At 44.0% G+C, this 23,179-nt stretch overlaps 1 protein-coding gene across 1 annotated transcript in view; it reads left to right on the top strand.

The window, feature by feature from the left end:
- Positions 1-23,179, top strand: part of LOC126175746 (uncharacterized) — a 162,153-nt gene that overhangs the window by 82,450 nt on the left and 56,524 nt on the right. Inside the window, exon 2 of the mRNA XM_049922706.1 lies at positions 13,681-13,767. The gene's annotated coding sequence lies outside the window, so the exon portion shown is untranslated. The remainder of the gene's footprint in view (positions 1-13,680; positions 13,768-23,179) is intronic.

Genomic DNA, 23,179 nt, shown 5'->3' with positions numbered 1-23,179 from the left:
CACTTTCGAGCCCACGTTTATCGGACATTTTTTTCTTGTTTTGGTCCACGCTACCACCTTTCGAAGTTTGGAAAGCAAGTAGCTTTGGAAAAGATATTTTTTCAAAGTATCGAAGACGGAGAACTGCTCACAGCTCTCAAGATACGCATTTTAGAGTCGATGTTTACTAGACTTTTTGCTTCGAATGATCGTTCCTGCCATATCCCTGAATATTGACCCTTCCTCCTAGAATAACACGTATAGTCCGTTACTGCTACGGGAGACAAACTGTCCGGCCTAGATACTCAATGGTACTCGTGAGAAGCTGGGGTGGGTCGTTAGTTTCAACTAAGGCAAGAAACGAATCCCAGGAAGTATCAGCAATACAAAAGTATTGTGTAGATTCGTATCTTCACAACCACGACGCTGGAATCATCGAATGGGCGTGAATAATTGAACAAAACTTCAAACCTGTATGTAATAAGACTAATTTCTTCGATACGCCAGATAGATCCCAACATGTAGATGAGACGTATGGTGTTGTGGTTCGATGTTGCATATAACGCGGGTATCGGGGCAGTCTGCTACACGAATGTGAGTAATGAACATGGCACCACGAAATGAGTTAAGCGACACTGAACGTGGGATGAAAATCGATGCAAGACGTATGGGTCACAGCATTTCGGAGATAACACACGAATTCGGTTTTGTGAAGTGAACAGTGTCTATGGTGAATCTCGAATATCGCAGAGACGAAATTTCTGCACGCCTAAACCGCCGCGCAGGACGAGCGCAAGTGTTTGACGAACGGACGACACGGCGCCGACACAGAGCCATGTGGGGCGATCGATGTTCTACTTTGCTTCAGATCACGGCCGATTTGAATGTGGACGTTAGGAGCCCATCGCTGCCAGGAATGTACGGAGACAAATCCATCGCATAGGCTGCAGCAGAAGGCGACAGACTCGTGTCGCAGTCCCTCTCCCACGACTTTTGGTCACACAGTGTATTTGCTCAAACAAACAAAGCACTCATTTACTGATTTACGTCTACATTTATACACCGCAAGTCATTTGACGATGTATGGCGGGAGTACTTCTGGTACCATTATCTACACTTCGCCCTTTACTGTTCCATCTGGTACCACTATCTCTTTTTTCCCTTTTACTGTTCCATTCACGAATGGCGCGTGCGGAAAATGATTGTCGGTAAAGCTCTGTACATCTAATTTCTCTAATTTTCTCATCGTAATCATTCCGCGAGAGGCATGTGGGCGAAAGCATACATTGCCCGACTCTTTTTGGAACGGAAGCTCTAGAAATTCTGACTATAAACCTCTTCGTGATGAGCAACACCACTCTTGTAGCGTCTACCACTGGAATTTGTTGAACTTCCCCGTAATGCACTCCTGAAGAGTGAACGGTCCCGTGGCGAAACACACCGTTCTTCGTTTGATCTCTTATAACTCTTCTATTATTCCACCCTGATAACGGTCCCAGACTCACAAGCAAGTGTTTTGTAAGCCACATTTTTAGTGTATGAATTACATTTCCTTAAGATTCCCCCAAAAAATCTCCGTCTGGTAATTGCTTTTCCTACTTCTTCTTTATGTGGTCATTTCCATTTCAGTTCGCTTCAGGTGACTACCCTTAGATATTTTATGGTAGTTATTGTTTCCACTGATTTGTCACCTACAGTGAAGTCGAACTGTCGAACCTCTTCGCCTGTTTCTGCGCAATACACAACATTATTTTACGAACAGGATCACCTGACAGTTCCTAAATCAGTCATCAATCCTCTGCAAGGTCTTGCCGCATTTTGCCAGTCTTCTGGCGTTGCAACCTTCCTATAGATAACAACAACATCCGAAAATATCCTCACGCAGCCTCCAATGTTATGCGCTAGTGTAGTGAATGTCAAACCATCGATTGTGAGCTACTAATAGCTCGCGGGGACATTTTCAGTAGATCGCGGTAATGCTCAGGTTGGCGAACGTGGACTGCTCCACTGAGCTAGACCACTCACGGCAACAACTTCTTTCCCTCGTGTAACTACCATTATCAGTCAAGAATAATACATTATCAGCCTTATAGTTGATTGTATACGCGTGATGTTGTGCACGTTGCATTTTTCGCGTGTTCAAGACTTTTGCTAGCGTTGATATTGATTGATTGATTAAGTTAGGTTTTTTCTAATGATGGTATGTTCAAGAAAAAAGCAAAAACCTTATCACTTTCATTCGGAATGGGAAACCGATTATTTCTTTATCCAAGGAAGGACAAATGTAAAAAGAAAAAAGCAGGTAAGGCAGATGAAATCCAAACTTAATGCTCAACAACCAGCTTTTTCAAAAAACCATTAGATAAGAATAAAGCAGCAAGAGACAATGTCATTCTGAGTTTCAAAAATTATTACACAGACTAAGAATTAATCAAAACTGCATTTTTTAGAGTCTGCAGATTCATTATTTCACTGCTTCAAAGATAAAATTTAATTAAACTTCATGTCTTATTTTGTTAGAAAAGTAAGTTTATAGGAAATAAAAAATGTAAAATTTTTGAAGAAAATTGTTATTTCTGCTGTTATTTTTTTCGGTAGCTCAGAAGCATCATAAGTTCGGCGACCACTGTACTACGTCATTAATGCAAATCGTAAATGGCAGCGGCCCTATAACACTCCACGGCCTGTTGCGTTCTATCTGGAAGGAAGTTCTGTAGCAAGTCACAATCCGTCTGATACTCGGTAAGCTCGTATTTTGTTCACTAAGCGGCAGTGCTGAACTGTGTCAAATGCCTTGCCGAAATCAAAGAACACGGTACCAACCGGAGCCCATTTGTCTACGGCGCTCTACATTTCTTGAAGGAACAGAGCGAGTGAAGTTTCTCAAGATCTCTGTTTGCAGAATTGGTATTGATTTTTATACAGGAAATTTTCGTAGTCCAAGAACATCAGGATTTTAATAAAGTAATGTTCTCATTCACGAGTTCATTATAACGTACATCCTAAGGGGAAACAGCCAGGGATGACAACCGAGTATCTACCGATTGCGAGTAAGCTACAGGGGTTAGACACCGGGAAACAAAACACTTTACCATTTCTAATATGCTGCACGAAACCCGTTCACATTTGAAACCTGATCGTCTCAAAATGGATAAATGCAGGTCCTGTATGGTTTTCAAGGGAGTAAAGTCGTCGCAAGTTCAGCTAACGATGACGGAGATGGATAACGATCGTCCCACCCATCTCTCCAAAGTAAACTACAAAGCCGCAATAATATTGTGATCTGGTCACTGTGGTGGCGAGGGGAGATGTGAAAGTGATCCTCGTGCCCACGAAACCAGTCCCGTGTGATGCGAGCAGCTTGAACAGGGGCCCTGTCGTCTTGGAACACAGCATCACCATTGAGGAACACACATTGTACCATGGGATGTAATGCTCCCTAGCACAGTAATGATGCGGCCCGAGGAATGCCGCGATATGGCTGCCCGGATCGTCATCGAACCCCCGCCGTGTTTCTCTCTTGGGACGTAAACTCTACTGGAAGATGGAAACAATGTGAAACAAGACTCATCCGACAAAATGACTTTCTCCCATCGCTCCATAGCGCAGGTTTTATAGCTCCGGCACCACTTTTTGCTGTTTCGGGTACTTGCATCACTGATGGGTAGTTTTGGAATTTCAGCCCGCCCTGCAATTCCCAGCTTCTGCAGCTCCCTTCGTGTTGTTTTGGTGCTGACAGGGTTCGCGTGTGCGACCTTCAGCTCTGCAGTGACTTTTTCAGCTGTCGCCCACTTATTTTCCATCACAGTCCTCTTCAATGACCGTCTGTCACGATCACTCAACCACACATTTTTGCCCGCGTTGTGATTTAGCGGTTGATTTTCCCCTTTTACTGTACGCGGTATAAATCTTCGATGCAATCCTCTTGAAATATGGAACAATTTGGTTCCCTTGGTTACGAACACCAAAAATTTGCCCATATTCGAATTTACTTAACCCCGACATCATGCACTGATGACACAGAACACTGTTCTGGCGACGACTGAAAGTTGCAACGCATTGAGGATTTTTTTAAATTCTTTATTTCAACAACAATAATAATTACACAACATAACCCACTTCCTTATATGATTAGTGGGTCCTAATCTGTTTAACATCAAATGCAGCTAATTATAATTTAATTGATTGTGAGCTACAGCTACAGCTATAACTAATTACAATGGGCAGCTAAATTCCTACAAGTATTAGTATTTAGTGTATAATATCTTGACTAAACTCTACTGCCTGCAGCGTCATAGTTGTGTCAGAGATATATAAACCTACTTTATTGCCTTGCCCACCGAGCTAATCCCGATGGGCGTGCCCCTGACACTGGGTAGGCCAAGATGTTATTCGCTACAGGTTCCTAATAACTAATTTCCTAATCTAAGTCCTACTAACTAGTTCTAACCTAAGTCAAATCCGGTGCTTTGTCTAGTTGGTGATATTGTTACCCACTCCCCCTAGTCCTGTACGTGGCGGATTCCAGACTACGAGAATGTCGGCCTATCCACGCGCAGGCGGTATAGGAGTAGGGCGGGTATTCGGTATTTAGTATGTCTCAATTTTTTACGTTGATTTATGTTAATTTATGTCCCTCAGGTATTCCTTTAGCACTTTTCGTGATACCTCATCTGCTAGTTTATTGAGAGTTTGAAAAGTTTCTTGATGTCTTATTAGTTGATATGTGTCACAGCCAGGTAATTGGTCACGTAATGTGGAAGCAACATCATTGAAAAGGGGGCACTCGTAGATCACAAGATCGGGGGTACCCTCCGGTTCACCACATTCACACGCGGGTGTGGCCCTTTTCACGAACCGACATAAGTCTGTCGGGTATGGCCCATGTCCAGTGAGAAAATGGATTAGTCCTCTAGTGGGTTCAAAGTATGTCATTTTAAATCGTTCCCTAATGTTTGGAAGAAGTTCAAAAGTTCTACGCCCTGTTTCATCCGCCTCCCATGGCTCTTGCCACAATTGTTCGCCCCTTTGCGAATCTCACCTTTATCCCTAGCCCCAGTGCATAATATCTCATCTGTCTTCGTGACGTTCCCTTTCTTAACCCACAACCACGCAGCCTGCTCTCTAATTTTGATGTCCAGGAAGCAGAGCCCCATTATGAATAACTGGGCTCCCCCTGGTGATGTTCTATAGGCCCCCACAGATCTGAGTATCATGTTCCTCTGAACCCTTCTCACTGTCATGGCGGGCACAACTCTCGTGAGCCTGTGTGCCCAGACTTCCGAGCCGTAACCCACTATTGATGTTAAGATACTATTATGGTATAGTTTTATGAGATGACGGGGGAGATGAAATCTTTTGTGTCCGATGGAGATGAGATTGTTTAGTGTTTGAAGGGCCTTCTGGGTTACGGTGCCAATGTGTTTACCGAAGTTCCACCTTTCATCAATGATGATTCCTAGGTACCGTGTTTCACGTCGCCGAAGAACCGGCGAGCGCTCGATTCGTACAGTAGGGCTTCTGATTAATTGTCCTGCAGCCGTGCATTCAGGATATTGCACAGGTGCTGTTAGTGATCGAACACAACAGCGCAACCTGTAGACTTGGGTAACATGTGCATTTATGTTGAGGCCTGACATCTCGCGGTATTCCGTATTCTTGTTGAACCCCTGTATCTCCAGAGATACCACTGCGTGCAGTAAACGAGCAGCTTTCGTGCACGACCTTGAATGGAGGGGCAGGGCTAGGCGTGACCGACGTCTGGTGAGGACGCGCCGTGCAGCCAGACGGCCGGCGGCTTCACGCGTGGGCGCCGTGACTAAGCCGGGCTCCAGCAGCTGCCGCCGGCTGCCGGCCGCTGCTTGCCTTCTGCGTCCTCGGCCCACGCGCCGCAGCGCACCACTACAGCTGCTGCTGTCTCCCGACTTCGCACTCCGTCCACTGCCTCCACACCGACTTAAGCTCTCGGAATTTCAGCACAAAACCTGACCGTGGTGTCTCTTCTGGAGATTTTGAGTATGACCTTAACGCTCTCGCGCGTATTAACGATCCTGTGAAGAAACGTGCCGCTCTTCGTTGGATCTTCTCTACCTCTTATATTAATCTAGCTCGATAAGTATCACCGGGGATCAGTTCGAAGCGGGACTCATCACTGAGGACAGTTCTACTTCAGTCAACGGGATTCCAGTCAGAAGACTTTCCTGGAGACACCTGGTTGAAATGGCTCTGAGCACTATGGGGCTTAACATCTGAGGTCATCGGTCCCCTAGAACTTAGAATTACTGAAACCTAACTAACCTAAGGACATCACACACATCTATGCCCGAGGCCGGATTCGAACCTGCGACCGTAGCCGTTGCGCGGCTCCAGACTGAAGCGCCTAGAACCGCTCGCTCACACCGGCCGGCGAGACACCTGGACTACGGTGGGAAACTAACCTGACTGCCCCCCGTCATACGGTCCGCTAACCAGTAGTGGTGGTCTGTGGTGTCATTTCATTTCATAGCAGCTGCCTTTCAGCACAGCGCTACGTCGACGATATTCTACGCCCCGTTTTGTCGCCCTTCGCCGCGCGGAGTGGCCGTGCGGTTTGAGGCGCCAGGTCACGGATTGCGCGACCCCTCCCGTCGGAGGTTCGAGTGCTCCCTCGGGCATGGGTGTGTGCGTTGTTCTTAGCATAAGTTAGTTTGAGTAGTGTCTACGTCTAGGGACCGATGACCCCAGCAGTTTGGTCCCTTAGGAATTCACACACATTTGAACATTTGTTGCCATTCATGGCTAACCATCCTGGGCTCCCATTTCAGCAAGATAATGCCTGCCCGCACACGGTGAGAGTTTCTATTGCTTGTTTTCGTGCTTGCCAAGCCCTACATTGGCCAGTAAGGTCACCGGATATCCCCCCATCGAGAACGTTGCGCAGGGTCCTCCAATCATCTCGGGACTTCGACTATATAACGCGCCAACTGGACAGAATTTGGCACGATATCCCTCACGTGGACATCCGACAACTCTATCAATCAATGCCAAGCCGCATAACTGCTTGCATAAGGGCCAGAAGTGGACCAACGCATTATTGGTTTGCTCAATTTGTGAAGCTCCTTCTCTTGCATGAACTGTTATTATTTGTTTGTCTGTACATATACATTACTTCTGCCGATTTCCGGCCCATTCGGATAATTCCTTCTGAATTCTAAGTCGGCTATTTTCTTTTTTTAGAGTGTATGTATACTTCTATGTAAATGTGCAATTCCTCTCTCTAAATACAAGGTATCGTACACAAAAGATCCAGAGCGTGTATGTGTTTTCCTTTTTCATATAACATCGACGGTATTATGTCGGATCTTTAAACTAATATGACAAAAATATAACTAAAAATGTTTTACATTGAATGGAATTTTCGAACTCGAACACGTCTGCAAATTTGGTTAGCTGGTTGGTCGGTTGATTCGAGGAAGGGGACCAAACAGCGAGGTCATCGGTCCTGTCAGATTAGGGAAAAATAGGCAAGTGAGGGCGTCAATTGCAAATGGTTCAAATGGCTCTGAGCACTATGGGACTTAACTTCTGAGGTCATCAGTCCCCTAGAACTTAGAACTACTTGAACCTAACTAACGTAAGGACATCACACACATACATGCCCGTGGCAGGATTCGAAACTGCGACCGTAGCGGTCGCGCGGTTCCAGACTGTAGCGCCTAGAACCGCTCGGCCATACCGGCCGGCCGTCAATTTCAGAATGATTAATTGGGGCTGGGACACTCAGGAAGAGGAATGACAGTACCGAAAAAAGAAAAACGCTGCACAGGAATGCCACCAGTTTAAGAGAGTGCAGGAAGTTTCTTCCCAAATGAAAGTTGAAAAACTTTCTTCCCATATGTAATTACTGAAGATCTTTATAAAAGATCTGAATGTACGGATGCTGTTCTTGTTGTTTTATGTGTAATGTAGAAATTTTACTTACAATCTCGGTCCCTCAGACGCCAAGAAGAATATAATAATTCCAATCCCAAACAAAGCAGGTGCTGACAGGTGTGAAAATTACCGAACTATCAGTTTAATAAGTCACGGCTGCAAAATACTGACACGAATTCTGTACAAAGGAATGGAAAAACTGATAGAAGCCGACTTCGGGGAACATCAGTTTGGATTTCGTAGAAATGTTGCAAAACGCGAGCCAATACTGACCCTACGACTTATCTTAAAAGACATATTAGGGAAAAGGCTAACCTACGTGTCTAGCATTTGTAGACTTAGAGAAAGCTTTTGACAACGTTGACTGGAATACTCTCTTTCAAATTCTGAAGGTGCAGGGATCAAATACAGGGAGCGAAAGGCTATTTACAATTTGTACAGAAGCCAGATGACAGTCGTAAGATTCGAGGGGCATGAAAAGGAAGCAGTGGTTGGGAAGGGAATGAGACAGGGTTGTAGCCTGTCCCGGTGTTATTCAATCTGTATACTGAGCAAGCAGTGAAGGAAACAAAAGAAAAATTTGGAGAATGAATTAAAATCCATGGAGAAGAAATAAAAACATTGTAATTCTGTCAGAGACAGCAAAGGACCTGCAAGAGCGTTTGAACGGAATGGACAGTGTCTTGAAAGGAGGATATAAGATGAACATCAACAAAAACAAAACGAGGATAATGGAATGTAGTCGCATTAAGTCAGGTGATGCAGAGGGAATTAGATTAGGAAATGAGAAACTTAAAGTAGTAGATGAGTTTTGTTATTTGGGCAGCAAAATAACTGATGAAGGTCGAAGCAGAGAGGATATAAAATGTAGACTGGCAATGGCAAGGAAAGCGTTTCTGAAGAAGAGAAATTTGTTAACATGGAGTATAGATTTAAGTGTCAGGAAGTCGTTTCTGAAAGTATTTGTATGGAGTGTAGCCATGTATGGAAGTGAAACATGAACGATAAATCGTTTAGACAAGAAGAGAATAGAAGTTTTCGAAATGTGGTCTACAGAAGAATGGTGCAGATTAGATGGGTAGATCAAGTAACTAATGAGGAGGTACTGAATAGAATGAGGCACAACGTGACTAGAAGAAGTGATCGGTTGGCAGGACACGTTCTGAGGCATCAAGGGAACACCTATATAGTATTGGAGAGAAGCTTGGAGGGTAAAAATCGTACAGGGAGACCAAGGGTTGAATACACTAAGCAGATTCAGAAGGATGTAGGTTGTAGCAGTTACTCAGGGATGGAGAACCTTGCACAGGATAGGGTAGCCTGGAGAGCTGCATCAAACCAGTCCCTGGACTGAAGATCATAACAAGAACAACAAACTTAATGTAATCATAGTTAAGCAGTTATTGAAAAATTCAGTTAATAAACAATGATATTAATTTTTTACAAAGCTGTATGAAAATGAGATGACTTTGTACAAAGACAATAAAAATTAAGAGTAAGTTGTAAAAACAAGATCGGTTACAACATTGCCGCGAAAGACAAGGCTCCTGGTTCCAGTCCCGATCCGTTACACAGTCTTAATAGGTGTCGTCATTGTTAGAAGATGAACTGGAGTCAGTAAACATATTAAGGTGCAAGGAAAGATTCCTTCCAAGAAAATGGCGCATGTCTGAAAACGAAGAAATACCAGTCATATAATAACAACAGTTCAATAACGAATGGAAGAAAGCAGCGATTTGGGAATCACGTTAGCTCAGTTGTGGTCTTAAAACAGTTCTCTGTGCACGGCGCACATGTTGACGTTTCCATGGTTGGGCACTTGGCGCGGCAGGGGCCCCGTTTCCCGGGTTCGTGACGGCAACAGCGCGGCTCGGCGGGCGGCGCTCCGCGGCACGGAAGCGGCTGTACGTGTTTCCCAGCGGCCCGGCTTCGCGGCTCCCACTCGGAGTCTGGAGAGCTTCCTGCAATTGCCGCCCACCGCCGCTGCACGGCGCCGGGGACTGAACTACACTCCTGGACGTGACTGTCTGTCCGGATCCACAGCGCGCACCCCACTGTACTCAGAAGTTTCTTTCGTAACACGTGTCCTGCCAATCAAACGGAGTTCCACCGTGTTGATGACATTTGTCATCTAATAGGTTTTCCGGACTTCCAGAGTTTGCGTGGCATTCCGGGCTGCCGTGACAGCGCGGTTTTAGAGGAGAGAAACAATAGAAGCAGCCTCTGAAAGAAGTCCAAGAAAATCGTAACACTATTTAGCATCACGCGCACAAACGGAGAAAGATCGATCAGTAACTCGTGCTGCATAAATTACACATCTCTTTCCTGTTCCCTCGTCAGGCAGAGGCACTTGATGTACTGATGAGGATTTCCGGAACTCCCGAGTCGTTTATTCAGCGGAAAATGCAACCATGTTTCATCACAAAAAATAAATATTTCAGGATCAGGCTCTCAATAAACTACAGACTGCAATAGCCAGTTGCAGTACTGACGGCAGCAACAGTATCTGAATTCGTCGGTCGATGCAGTACCGATATTTTGCAGGATTTAGTTTGAGATTGCCTTCCGTAAGCAAATGTCACTGACACATTAGTCTGAAGCGGCAGTGGCGCCAAAACAGGTAAGCCACCTGTCATACTGTCGGGGCGTCAAGCTGTAATGGCAGTAACGGAGTTTTTGATTCCCTCGCAAAACGCTGGCATCAACAAGTACATCTTACCTTCACAGCTCCCATTCCAATGTATTTCTCTATTCTGAATCTGTTCTTCAAAGGAGTTCCCTCGAAATTAAGGCTTACCGTAACTGTACAATACTTCTTTAGCGAACAGATCGAGAAAGCATTACTTGTGACAAGCAGAGCCGGCCGTTGTGGCCGAGCGGTTCTAGGTGCTTCAGTCTGGAACCGCGCGACCGCTACGGTCGCAGGTTCGAATCCTGCCTCGGGATGATGACCTCAGATGTTAAGTCCCATAGTGCTCACAGCCATTTGAACCATTTTTGACAAGCAGAGGTAGAGCTTATTACTGTACACGAACAGTTATTTTGATTGGAAATTTGCGGAAGTGCTAAAGCGTTTACAAATGGGTTCAAATGGCTCTGAGCACTATGGAACTTAACATCTATGGTCATCAGTCCCCTAGAACTTAGAACTACTTAAACCTAACTAACCTAAGGACATCACACAACACAGAGTCATCACAAGGCAGAGAAAATCCCTGACCCCGCCGGGAATCGAACCCGGGAACCCGGGCATGTGAAGCGAGAACGCTGCCGCACGACCACGAGCTGCGGACTAAAGCGTTTACAAGGACTAAAAAGATGCTAATGGATCATACTGTTATTAACTGCATTTTTTTCTGAAAAAGTTCATGACAGTGAATATCATATTTGTAGACAAAGTACACTCCAGGAAATGGAAAAAAGAACACATTGACACCGGTGTGTCAGACCCACCATACTTGCTCCGGACACTGCGAGAGGGCTGTGCAAGCAATGATCACACGCACGGCACAGCGGACACACCAGGAACCGCGGTGTTGGCCGTCGAATGGCGCTAGCTGCGCAGCATTTGTGCACCGCCGCCGTCAGTGTCAGCCAGTTTGCCGTGGCATACGGAGCTCCATCGCAGTCTTTAACACTGGTAGCATGCCGCGACAGCGTGGACGTGAACCGTATGTGCAGTTGACGGACTTTGAGCGAGGGCGTATAGTGGGCATGCGGGAGGCCGGGTGGACGTACCGCCGAATTGCTCAACACGTGGGGCGTGAGGTCTCCACAGTACATCGATGTTGTCGCCAGTGGTCGGCGGAAGGTGCACGTGCCCGTCGACCTGGGACCGGACCGCAGCGACGCACGGATGCACGCCAAGACCGTAGGATCCTACGCAGTGCCGTAGGGGACCGCACCGCCACTTCCCAGCAAATTAGGGACACTGTTGCTCCTGGGGTATCGGCGAGGATCATTCGCAACCGTCTCCATGAAGCTGGGCTACGGTCCCGCACACCGTTAGGCCGTCTTCCGCTCACGACCCAACATCGTGCAGCCCGCCTCCAGTGGCGTCGCGACAGGCGTGAATGGAGGGACGAATGGAGACGTGTCGTCTTCAGCGATGAGAGTCGCTTCTGCCTTGGTGCCAATGATGGTCGTATGCGTGTTTGGCGCCGTGCAGGTGAGCGCCACAATCAGGACTGCATACGACCGAGGCACACAGGGCCAACACCCGGCATCACGGTGTGGGGAGCGATCTCCTACACTGGCCGCACACCACTGGTGATCGTCGAGGGGACACTGAATAGTGCACGGTACATCCAAACCGTCATCGAACCCATCGTTCTACCATTCCTAGACCGGCAAGGGAACTTGCTGTTCCAACAGGACAATGCACGTCCGCATGTATCCCGTGCCACCCAACGTGCTCTAGAAGGTGTAAGTCAACTACCCTGGCCAGCAAGATCTCCGGATCTGTCCCCCATTGAGCATGTTTGGGACTGGATGAAGCGTCGTCTCACGCGGTCTGCACGTCCAGCACGAACGCTGGTCCAACTGAGGCGCCAGGTGGAAATGGCATGGCAAGCCGTTCCACAGGACTACATCCAGCATCTCTACGATCGTCTCCATGGGAGAATAGCAGCCTGCATTGCTGCGAAAGGTGGATATACACTGTACTAGTGCCGACATTGTGCATGCTCTGTTGCCTGTGTCTATGTGCCTGTGGTTCTGTCAGTGTGATCATGTGATGTATCTGACCCCAGGAATGTGTCAATAAAGTTTCCCCTTCCTGGGACAATGAATTCACGGTGTTCTTATTTCAATTTCCAGGAGTGTACTACACTTAAACGATTCGCACTGGGGAAGAAAACTTTGTGACGGACAATGTTAAGAGATGTTGTGCATGTCTGTAGTGTGGGGACAGCAAAAGAATAGGTAATTTCCGTTGAGGCTTAATTGACAGTATGAAGAGTTTATGATAAAGAAAATACGGTAACTATAGATGGAGTAAATCGGTGGAGGTCTGGCTGAAAAAAAAGGAAAGGTACAGAAAAAAGTTCTGTTGAAGGGAAAGATAAAGAGAGGTTGGTTAGATCTGCTAGGAAGGACAGATGTCAGCAGGATTACGTGGATACGAGTAAGATTTAAAGAGTGCGAAGTTCGGGGTTTGGGTTGTTATAGTTGTCGAAAGCATAACAGGACTGGAAATTTTGGACGAAGCGATGAAGTTATTGTTATCAGGTTTTCAATGTGTTTGAGGAGGGAGGAGGATCTGATAAGCTGGGATAGTATTTCTGTTGAGAAGAGTGAATAGACGTAGAAAACGAAGCGAGTCCATAGTCTTCAAAGATTTGCAGGGAATGATAGAACTTTGGGAAGGCAAACTTCTTGGGTTGATTTCCTAAGTCATATGCATTATTTACGAGAGGAATTTGTAGCGGGCCGCATCAGACCAGTCATAAGACTGATGACTTAAAAATGTATTATTAATTTGCAGCCAAAGAGTACAATAAAATTTGTACATACGAATTAGTTTCATCTGACTGGGATGAGGCTTCCAACCATCTAACCCATTACAGTTTACTCATCTTATATTGGTAGCAGGATTAGCGCTTCGTGGTTGTCCAGCAGCGCGCTCAGCAGTAGCTCATAGCCATTAATTCCTGTGGCTCCGGATGCAATGCTACCAGGGATACAAAAAAGTTATCATTTCTGTACCATGAGATTCATAACGTGCTACACATTAGGTGCTTGTTTTGAGACTAGTGAACCAATGATTTATTATGTTTTTTTTCTTTGCAGACAAAATAGCAGCTAATGGTCACGAAACCGTCTTTCTAAGGATAGGAAACCTGCTCATCCCTCTAAGGTTGACACTGAGCATATAAGGTAAGCATAGCTGATCTCGTTGTAAGTCACTGTAACAACCAAACATTCTATTTTAATCCACCTCTTCTTCATTTAATAATTCTTATTACGGATGAAGTAGGCTTTTTCAGCAATTATTTAATTCTGCATATGTATATCAATGTCAATCATTTATCTCAAATACTGACTCAACACTATAACAAGAAATATATATTAAATATAATGTTTCCTTATGGTATCCTCCAAATTACCTAACAAATTAGTCAAGTAATCTACCAGTCACTAAAGTATGGCAGTACTCTATTATCTATTTATTTTGACAAATTATTTCTCCATAACTTTCCAAATAAACTGAAACCATTGGCGATACTTTCGAATTAGTTTCAAGTTTGTGCCTTCTTGCAGTGAACTCATTTAATATCTTTATTACCTGTTGTGCATATTGATAAATGCATCATTCATCTAAAATTATATGTCAAATATTTCGTGACTTTAATATAGTGTTCGTCTATTTCTCCCTTAGCACCAAGAGAAGAAAAACCATCACGCTGTAATGTGTGTTGTTCTTACTTTAGCGGACAGTATAATTTATGCAGCACGTTGAAAGAGTAATAGGAATCTCGACAAAAATTAGCATGTGTTGTCACGCCTGAGGTGATCTCAGCACAACAAAGTAAGACTTTGCATTCAGTATTCAGATACTCGATGCACGGTTTAAAACGTTATAACGTCCCGTACTGAACCCAGGGGATAACTTCCCACTGGTTTTCTCACTCAAGCACGCCTCCCTAGCCCTGATTATTTACCGATAAGGCTTGCCTCCTCATCATAGTTGTTTATTATTTTGTATTCTCTACGTACTAAAAGAGTGGGAGTAATTAGCCTTAATGTTGAACCTGATCTGTGGTAAACGTGAGTACCGAGATTGCAGTAGTTTTGCTCAGCAATTAATCATACTAAGCTAGAGTAATACCCTTAGGGTCACCCTAACTACAGAAAAATATATATAAACGTAAAGTGCAACTAAAGAGGTATGCACGTAATCATATTACCTTCGTCTCATTCTTCTTTTTTTACTGGCCATTATTCCGTATCTTCCTGTTGCCATCCCATCACTAATTAATTCCACGTCATTTCGATACAGAATGTGCAAATGATCTACGGAACACGGAATTAACTATCATCGGTATAGAACCAGTAATGATTTACGAAGTTTAACAGTAAACTAATAATCAGTCACCTCTTGGCAACATTAATGCGAAGTACCACTCATGTTTACTCTTAGTAACCTTACGGTATTTTGACCTGTTCTCCAAAACATGAAAGTAACTCCGTATCACTGCGATTCTCTATTACATTTGTCGGCCTGTCTAACCGCAACGCTGGACGGAAGTACTTGGGGAGCATGTGGTCAACAAATTCCTTTCTCGACCGTTACTGCCGATTTTTGAAAGGTAATCGCTACTTCTTCTCTCTTTTTCACGAGACTGGTTGGACATTGTTTCTCTCGTTCAACACAAAAAAGTCTTTCATGTACTAAAACGCCCTATGACAGTCAAACTTCCCAAACAGTCTGCATTGTGGGCAAGCACTTTGCAATGTCATACGGGCAACGGCCCGTGTGTCTTGGTTTCGTAAATGTTTCAGTCCGACAACTAGTTTTATACCCTCGCAGAACATAAACGAACACTGTGGATTGTGGTCGCGTTCCCGTTCGTGCTTACGCTTACTGCCAGCGGTGGCTTACTCGCTGGTGTCTGGCCACAGGTTCTCGAATAGGGCGACACTCTGCCACGCCCTGCCCGTCACAATATATAGGTGTAGGCACGCCTGCCTCCGTAAATAATGAAGCGTCACGCTAATGGCACACGGCCCCACATTGAAGAGTCGTGTGAGCTAATGCTGAAAGTTTACTCAAACCTTCAGTGTTGTCTGTAAACCAAAGAGAAAACTTTGGTTTTCTCCACCGCAGTAACAACAGTTCTGTTTACGAACTGCGAAAAATCTAAATAAATGGCAAAGAAAAGAAAAAATGAAAATGAAGTATTAAAAATTCTTATATATATCTTTAATAGCTAAAGACACAGTTCGTAAATCTAAGCAGAACAAGAAACTGATTCATGAGATGTACTAGCAGTACCCAACCGTTAGTGAACCAGGCAACAGATGATCTACAGCATTGAGGACTGGTAGCTCTGGCAATAAAAGGTGACCGCAGCAATCACGCAGGAAATGGCAAAGCCGCTAATAAAACTGAAAATACTCAGTTGCATGTTCCTTGTAGATGGTGTTTTTAATTTTAAAATGCTTCACATTGTGAAACTCAACAGATTTTTACGTAGTTCACTATTTCTTGAGCATTCTTCACCATGGATGCTGTTATTAACTATTTTTTGAAAGAAGTGCAATAATGAGTCACACCTTGACGCCCTCCTCTCCTCTCCCCATTAGAAAAAGCCGCAGCAACGGTGAACCAAAGAAGTATGCTTGTGTGCCAAAGTTAAACGCACGTCACCGTTCAACGTCGTAGAAAAGATATACATATGTTTTATTAATCTTCAGTGGACACATGGAATCAAAATTAGAAAAAAAGATATTGAAAAATATAAAACTACGTGAACTACTGTAGGAAAATACTGAGAGAAATCTAAGCGGCTAAACTACAGAGACAGTGAAGCTAAATCGCGAAATATTCGAATCTCCTTGGAAGGTGCATATAAAGTCAACGAATTTCAGTCGCATAGCTTCAAATATCTTTTGTCTATATTCTGACCCCCCCCCCCTCCTTATAACACACTCTCTCTCTCTCTCACACACACACACAGACATACACACACACACACACACACACACACACACACAGACAGTTTCGCGATCTTCGGGCTATTTTTAAGGTGAGTGCCAGAAACAGCTGTTTCGGCCTCTGTTTTCCTTTATATGGCTTTTGCAAGGGTAGTATCTTTCATCTCTTACCTGATTGCTCCCAAGGCAGATGTCAGTCATTTAACGATGTAAAATCTTGCTACTTCATGTAGCGTGACAAGAGAGCATTATTCAGATTGTGTTGTCAAAAACATAAAATAACAAACGGCTATTGATTCCTAAGACTCATGAACTGCGTGATTCCAGGACGAACAGTCAAAAAGAAGGAATGTCTAAAAATCTGACTGAATCTGCATGCCTCAGATTCTACGCAATCATTCCAAACCTCAAATTCTTCGTAATCATTCTTCCTTGGAAACGTAATTTTCATGGACATAAAAACGTCCTAGGAACCGGTCTTTTTTAAATGTCTGGTAAACTAGAACAATGAAAATAATTCATAATTTGTGTATGGAGACTGAGTGCTGGCGCATTGTTTTCTTTACGGTATTCACAGTTTTAAACTCAATAAATGATTAAATAATAGTCAAGTAGGAGCAATATGTGATGGGTATAAATGCAGACACTTCTATTGGTGACTGAAGGCAGTGTACTGAACAACATTACACCAGTATTTACGGTATTTGGACACTGCTAATTATAGCTATTACATGTATGTTTTTAAATTGGGTGGTACCTCTAAGTATAGGCGGCATGAGTAAGCAATTAATGCTTAGTTTAACCTCGCAGCATGTCAGTTGTTGAATTGTGGATGCGTAGACACAAAAGGGTTATTCTAGACAGGCACAGTCCACTCAGTTGTGCAGTTACGACCGAGCAGAAAATATCAGTTAGTACATTATGTGACATATCTGGGGGAACACTGTTCGACACAGAGAAAAAGTAATCAACACACTGACGTGTGTATATATATAAGTATATATAATATAAAAAGACATGGAAAACGGGTAATACATAATCCGACCTGCACTAGCCTATAGAAGTATGAGCGGAAAATCGGTAGGGTCCGATACTCTATTAAGACTGGTACGTATTTCTTAGTTCACACCATCACCGAAAAAAATGCTTGTAAGTTTACATCGAAACATTACTGATCATAAGTAATTCGTTCGACAATTTATTACTTTTGAATAAATAGTAATTCGTTCAACAATTTATTACTTTTGAACGCGAAATTAAGCATTCGTTGTCGCAGCGAGAGAAAATTGGTCATATTACTCATGAGAACAGAATTCATTTCCGAGAATTTCATGCTTGGTGTTAAATGCATTACTATACGTTTTACAAACAAACGAAAAAATACTTACGACTATTTCTTGTTACCTACGTCCTCTTGGACGGTTGCGGAAGAGCTCGTTTCGTCATCTTCTTAAGTTTCGTAGAAGGGTCAAATCTTTTCAAAATAATAGTAACAGAGTCTACTATGCGTCTGATATATGACGCATTAACTTTACGGTAAAAGTGGCGAAAATCTTATGCGAGTCCTACTGTCCTTTATAAAAGATTTTAATAATTGTAATGTCAGTTATTACGGAGCTTCCTTAGCAGATTACGTTAAATTTGGACAAAAGTTGTTGCACGCGCTGATTAAGTTTTTAGATTTACAGGAGTTTCCACTCCTAAAAATAAATAAAAAGTAATTTTTAGCACGCGGTGCCCTTCATTTGCGGCACTGCAGTCGAATAAAGCAAGGAAGAAATAAAGGAATGCTTGGATTTAGAGTCCCGTCGTCGACGAGACGTAACACAAGCTCGGGTAAGGGAAGGACGGGGAAGGAAATGGGTTGTGCTCTTTCAGAGGAACCGTACCGACGTTCACCTTCAGCGATTTGGAGAAATGGCGGGAAACCTAAATCTGGGTGGCTGGTCGAGGACTTGAGCTGCTGTTTCGAGTGTCTTACCTCTGCGCCAGTTCACAGATTTTTTGTTACGCAAAAAAAGGAAATAAATTTTTGATCCAAATAATACGTTTTTCTAGAGACCTGAACAATCAACTTTTATGAAGTTTCAAGTACAGAAATATTACTCAACAAACCCGCCAGATTCTAAGAGAGATACGATAAAAAGTTGTAACGTCACTTTCTAAGAATCAAAAGCCACGAGTATTCCCGAAGGACGTCACTAGCAACACAGATAGAGAGACATTGCAATGGCCAGACGCGAGCCTTCGTTTCACGCAAACGGAGGTTGAAGCCGTCCTGATCAGTTGCAGTGGAAGATTAAAAATTCCGACCTTCCTTAGCTTCTACTATTTCCATCTTTCTTTAAATAACTCTTTTCACGGTTCATACGATCCGCAACACTTTCTTTGGAAATCGAGGGCTCACTGAAATGTGATTGATCCAATGCACAGTAAATGATGAAACGTCCTTGTCTGCGTGATTTTATTTAATCAAAAGATGGAAAATTGTGTGATCAGTGCATGAGAGTCGACTCTGATAACTCATCATTCACATCATGAAGTTGCTGCTGTCAGAGGACACATGAATACGAAGGGTCAAAACCTTCCATTGCCTCTCCTGAATCAGACTGATTTCGAAACTGAAGACAACAGACAGAACTGCGAAACAATGAATTACGCCTTTAAAAACCCATTTACGCATAAGGATCTTCCTGCCTTTAACACCGTTTAACCATTAAGCCACGCAGGTATAGAACTACACACCAATATCCCTAACATCAATTTCCTGTAGGATTTCATGCTCGAACACAATGTCATTGCTTTCTGGAATCAGTAGGGTCCAATACTCTATTAAGACTGGTACACATTTCTTAGTTCACACCATAACCGAAAAAAATGCTTGTAAGTTTATATCGAAACATTACTGATCATAAGTAACGCTACCACACGATCGATTGACAACCGAGACATGAGCATATGAACAGCCTTCTACTGCTACACCTCAGTACATTACAGTGTAACGGATACTGGATGACCAACAGAAACTAAATTAACCTCGTGTGCGCCCAGTAATGCGTAATAGGAACGCTAAAATTCTCATTACAAAAAAATGGTTCAAATGGCTCTGAGCACTATGGGACTTAACTTCTGAGGTCAGCAGTCCCCTAGAACTTAGAACTACTTAAACCTAGCTAACCTAAGGACATCACACACACATCCATGCCCGAGGCAGGATTCGAACCTGCGACCGTAGCAGCAGCGAGGTTCCGGACTGAAGCGCCTAGAACTGCTCGGCCACAGCGACAGGCTATTCTCATTACATACCTACAATTTTCAGGCAGGATCAGCAGCATTTTCACATTATTCGCTGAAGATTCTGTTGTGTACAGGAAAAGCAGTGACTATAAATTGGGGATAATTCTGGACCATCACTTAGAATGGACTGAACACACAACAGCAGTCTGTAAGAAGATGTCAGTGTCACTTCACTCACTACAGATATACACAAAAGTATTTCCTTTCGAGCTTCAAAAGAAACTCGTAGAGATACTAATACTCCCCGTACTTACTATGGAGATATCGTTCTCCATGGACTTTCAAACGAAAGCTCAGGCAGGCTGAAACTGGAAATAAATGCTTGTATACGATATATTTGTAACGTATGGTTTTTCGACCGTATCACACCAGCCTACGAACAATTATCCAACTACGGGCCGCGTAGAGACTATCACAATGTCTGCTCTATCATCTTCTCAATCACTGCAATACTCCTCATTTGTGTTCGACTCTTGCATTACTATCTGAACGGAAAACCAGAAATACACGTTTTGAACAAAGTAAAATCCTCTCTGCACCATCACATAAAACTGCCATGTTCTCTAAACCATTTTCTTTAGCGGGGACCCGACATTGGAACAATTTTCCTCAAAATATCAGAGAAATCAAATTCCTTACAAACTTCAAAAGACAGCTAATGATCCGCCTTCTGTCACACTAGCCATCTCTCCCACATTTCATGCAGCTCGCTATCGTCAATCCCTTATCGGTAGAGTTCTCTATGTATGTCCTATTCTTTCCTAACAGCAACTGTCACTGTAATTTCAGCCTTTTCCTCTTCCTTTACCCATTCCGCTCTGATGGTACTAAACATGGCTTAAAATGTGCTAAGCTAATCTATGTCATTCTAAATGACCTTCATTATTATTACTGTTAATTATTGTTATATTATTGGGAATGTTTTGTAGTATCTTTGGTACGTGCTGTTCCTGATCTGATGTAGCAGAGGACCTTAAGACCCTGATGTGGTCAATCTAAATAAGAAACAACTCGGAGGTATCAGATTTCCGAGAAATTTGTGAAGCTTGGAACATCGTTTATAAATCCAAGGGTAACAATATTAAGTAATATGAAATGGCATGCAGTTACGAAACCAGTAATAGGGAAACCGTGTGGAAGTTTAACATTACTTGGGAGGTCTGAAGGAAAGTGAAGAGCATCTGTTAATGATATCGAGTACAAGACTCTTCCATGTCCTTATCTTCCATGAACTGCTCAAGAATTTTCTGTTGGAACCGCGGCGGACGGCCATGACGTCTGCACGCTAGCGTTAGATGGCACAATGCGATGCTTAGGCCCCTTGCAGTGTCACTTGTAAGGTGGCTATGCTGATCGAAACTGAACTAAAAGACTTACGCAAAGTGTCAGATTTTTGTAGGCATCTGTATGGCATCTCACTAACAGAAACCATACTCAGCTCGATGTGTGTGAGTTCGGTGCGAACAGTTCGGTGATGATAGACCAGAACTACGTGATGAGCAAAACACTGTCTGCGAGTAACTCAGCTATCAAGAGACGTAGTCATATTGGATGCAACTCACCGCTCAGAAAATCGCCAAGACAGCATTACATCTCGCAGGCATCTCATGGGGTTCCTGATGGAACACTTTTCCTGAATCATGCCATTAACGGAGATGAAACATGGATGCATCATGTGGCATCAAAGATCAGGCAAATATGCATGGTACGGCAACATGACTCTTACGTCCGATCAAAGAATCCAGAACAATTCCACCCCAGAAGATAACCACAGTGAATGTCATATGTGGCGTCAAAGCTATGCTTCTTCTTCTTCTTTTCCTTAGCAATGGAACGGTACTGACTGACGCCAACAACTGTGACAAAATGGGGATTTGGCAGGGGATATTTCGCAGAAAAAGGTCCATAGCTTCCTTAACAGCGTCTTCTTGCTGCACGGCATATCGTGATTACCCTGAAGTAAATTAAATGCTGTCGTGGTGAGAGGTAATGAACCATCCTCAATTCTACACCGACTTGAACCATATCTTCGGATAGCTTCGGCATTTGGTAAGCGATCCACAAACGATACGGGGCTTCAGATCGTAGCTTAGCACAGTGTGATTCTGCGAAATCATCGATGCATTAGTGTGCTGGAAACATAAATGTTATCATCATGTCCTTTTCAAATAGTAAAGCTAACAAGTTATTACAATGTACCATCACAAAGGACGATGAAGCGGACGGTTCAAACTCGCGTCCGGTCGTCCTGATTTAGGTTTTCGGTAATTTCCCTAAATCGCTTCAGCCAAATGCCGGGATGGTTCCTCTGAAAGGGCGCAGCCGACTTCCTTTCCATCCTTCCCTAATCCGATGGGACTGATGACCACGCTGTTTGGTCCCCTCCCCCCAAATCAACCAACCAACCAATCCCGCCATTCACTTTAAGTTATTCAGGAAAATCGCGGCAAACCGAAACCTGGATGGCCGGTCGAGGAATTGAACTGTAATCCTGCCGAATAAGAGTTCAGTGTCACAGCAATGCGCCACATCGCTCGGTGAGCTACCTGAACGTGACTCATGGACCGACTCGTATCTGAACTCACTGTAGGTTGAGTTCGAGCGAAGGGGGAAGATTCGAAACGATCTCTGTAGCGAAATGGGATACGCTGTGGGCGCCTAAGGAACGCATTAAACCGGAATCCACGTCCAGGACACAGTCCTAATTCATCACATACGAGGGCATCCTCAAAAGCATGCCTCTGAATTTTTTATTCTGTTCTCAATATCTACATCTACTACATCTACATTTATACTCCGCAATCCACCCAACGGTGTGTGGTGGAAGGCACTTTACGTGCTGCCACTGTCATTACCTCCCTTTCCTGTTCCAGTCGCGTATGGTTCGCGGAAAGAACGACTGCCGGAAAGCCTCCGTGCGCGCTCGAATCTCTCTAATTTTACATTCGTGATCTCCTCGGGAGGTATAAGTAGGAGGAACAATATATTTGATACCTCATCCAGAAACACACCCTCTCGAAACCTGGACAGCAAGCTACACCGCGATGCAGAGCGCCTCTCTTGCAGAGTCTGCCACTTGAGTTTGCTAAACATCTCCGTAACGCTATCGCGCTTACCAAATAACCCTGTGACAAAACGCGTCGCTCTTCTTTGGAGCCGGCCGGGGTGGCCGAGCGGTTCTAGGCGCTACAGCCTGTAACCGCGCGACCGCCACGGTCGCAGGTTCGAATCCTGCCTCGGGCAAGGATGTGCGTGATGTCCTTAGGTTAGTTAGGTTTAAGTAGTTCTAAGTTATAGGGGACTGATGACCTTAGAAGTTAAGTCCCATAGTGCT

The sequence above is a fragment of the Schistocerca cancellata genome, chromosome 1 (assembly GCF_023864275.1).
Source record: "Schistocerca cancellata isolate TAMUIC-IGC-003103 chromosome 1, iqSchCanc2.1, whole genome shotgun sequence".
In the NCBI taxonomy this organism is placed as follows: Eukaryota; Metazoa; Arthropoda; class Insecta; order Orthoptera; family Acrididae; genus Schistocerca; species Schistocerca cancellata.
This window is presented reverse-complemented; position numbering and strand designations above follow the sequence as displayed.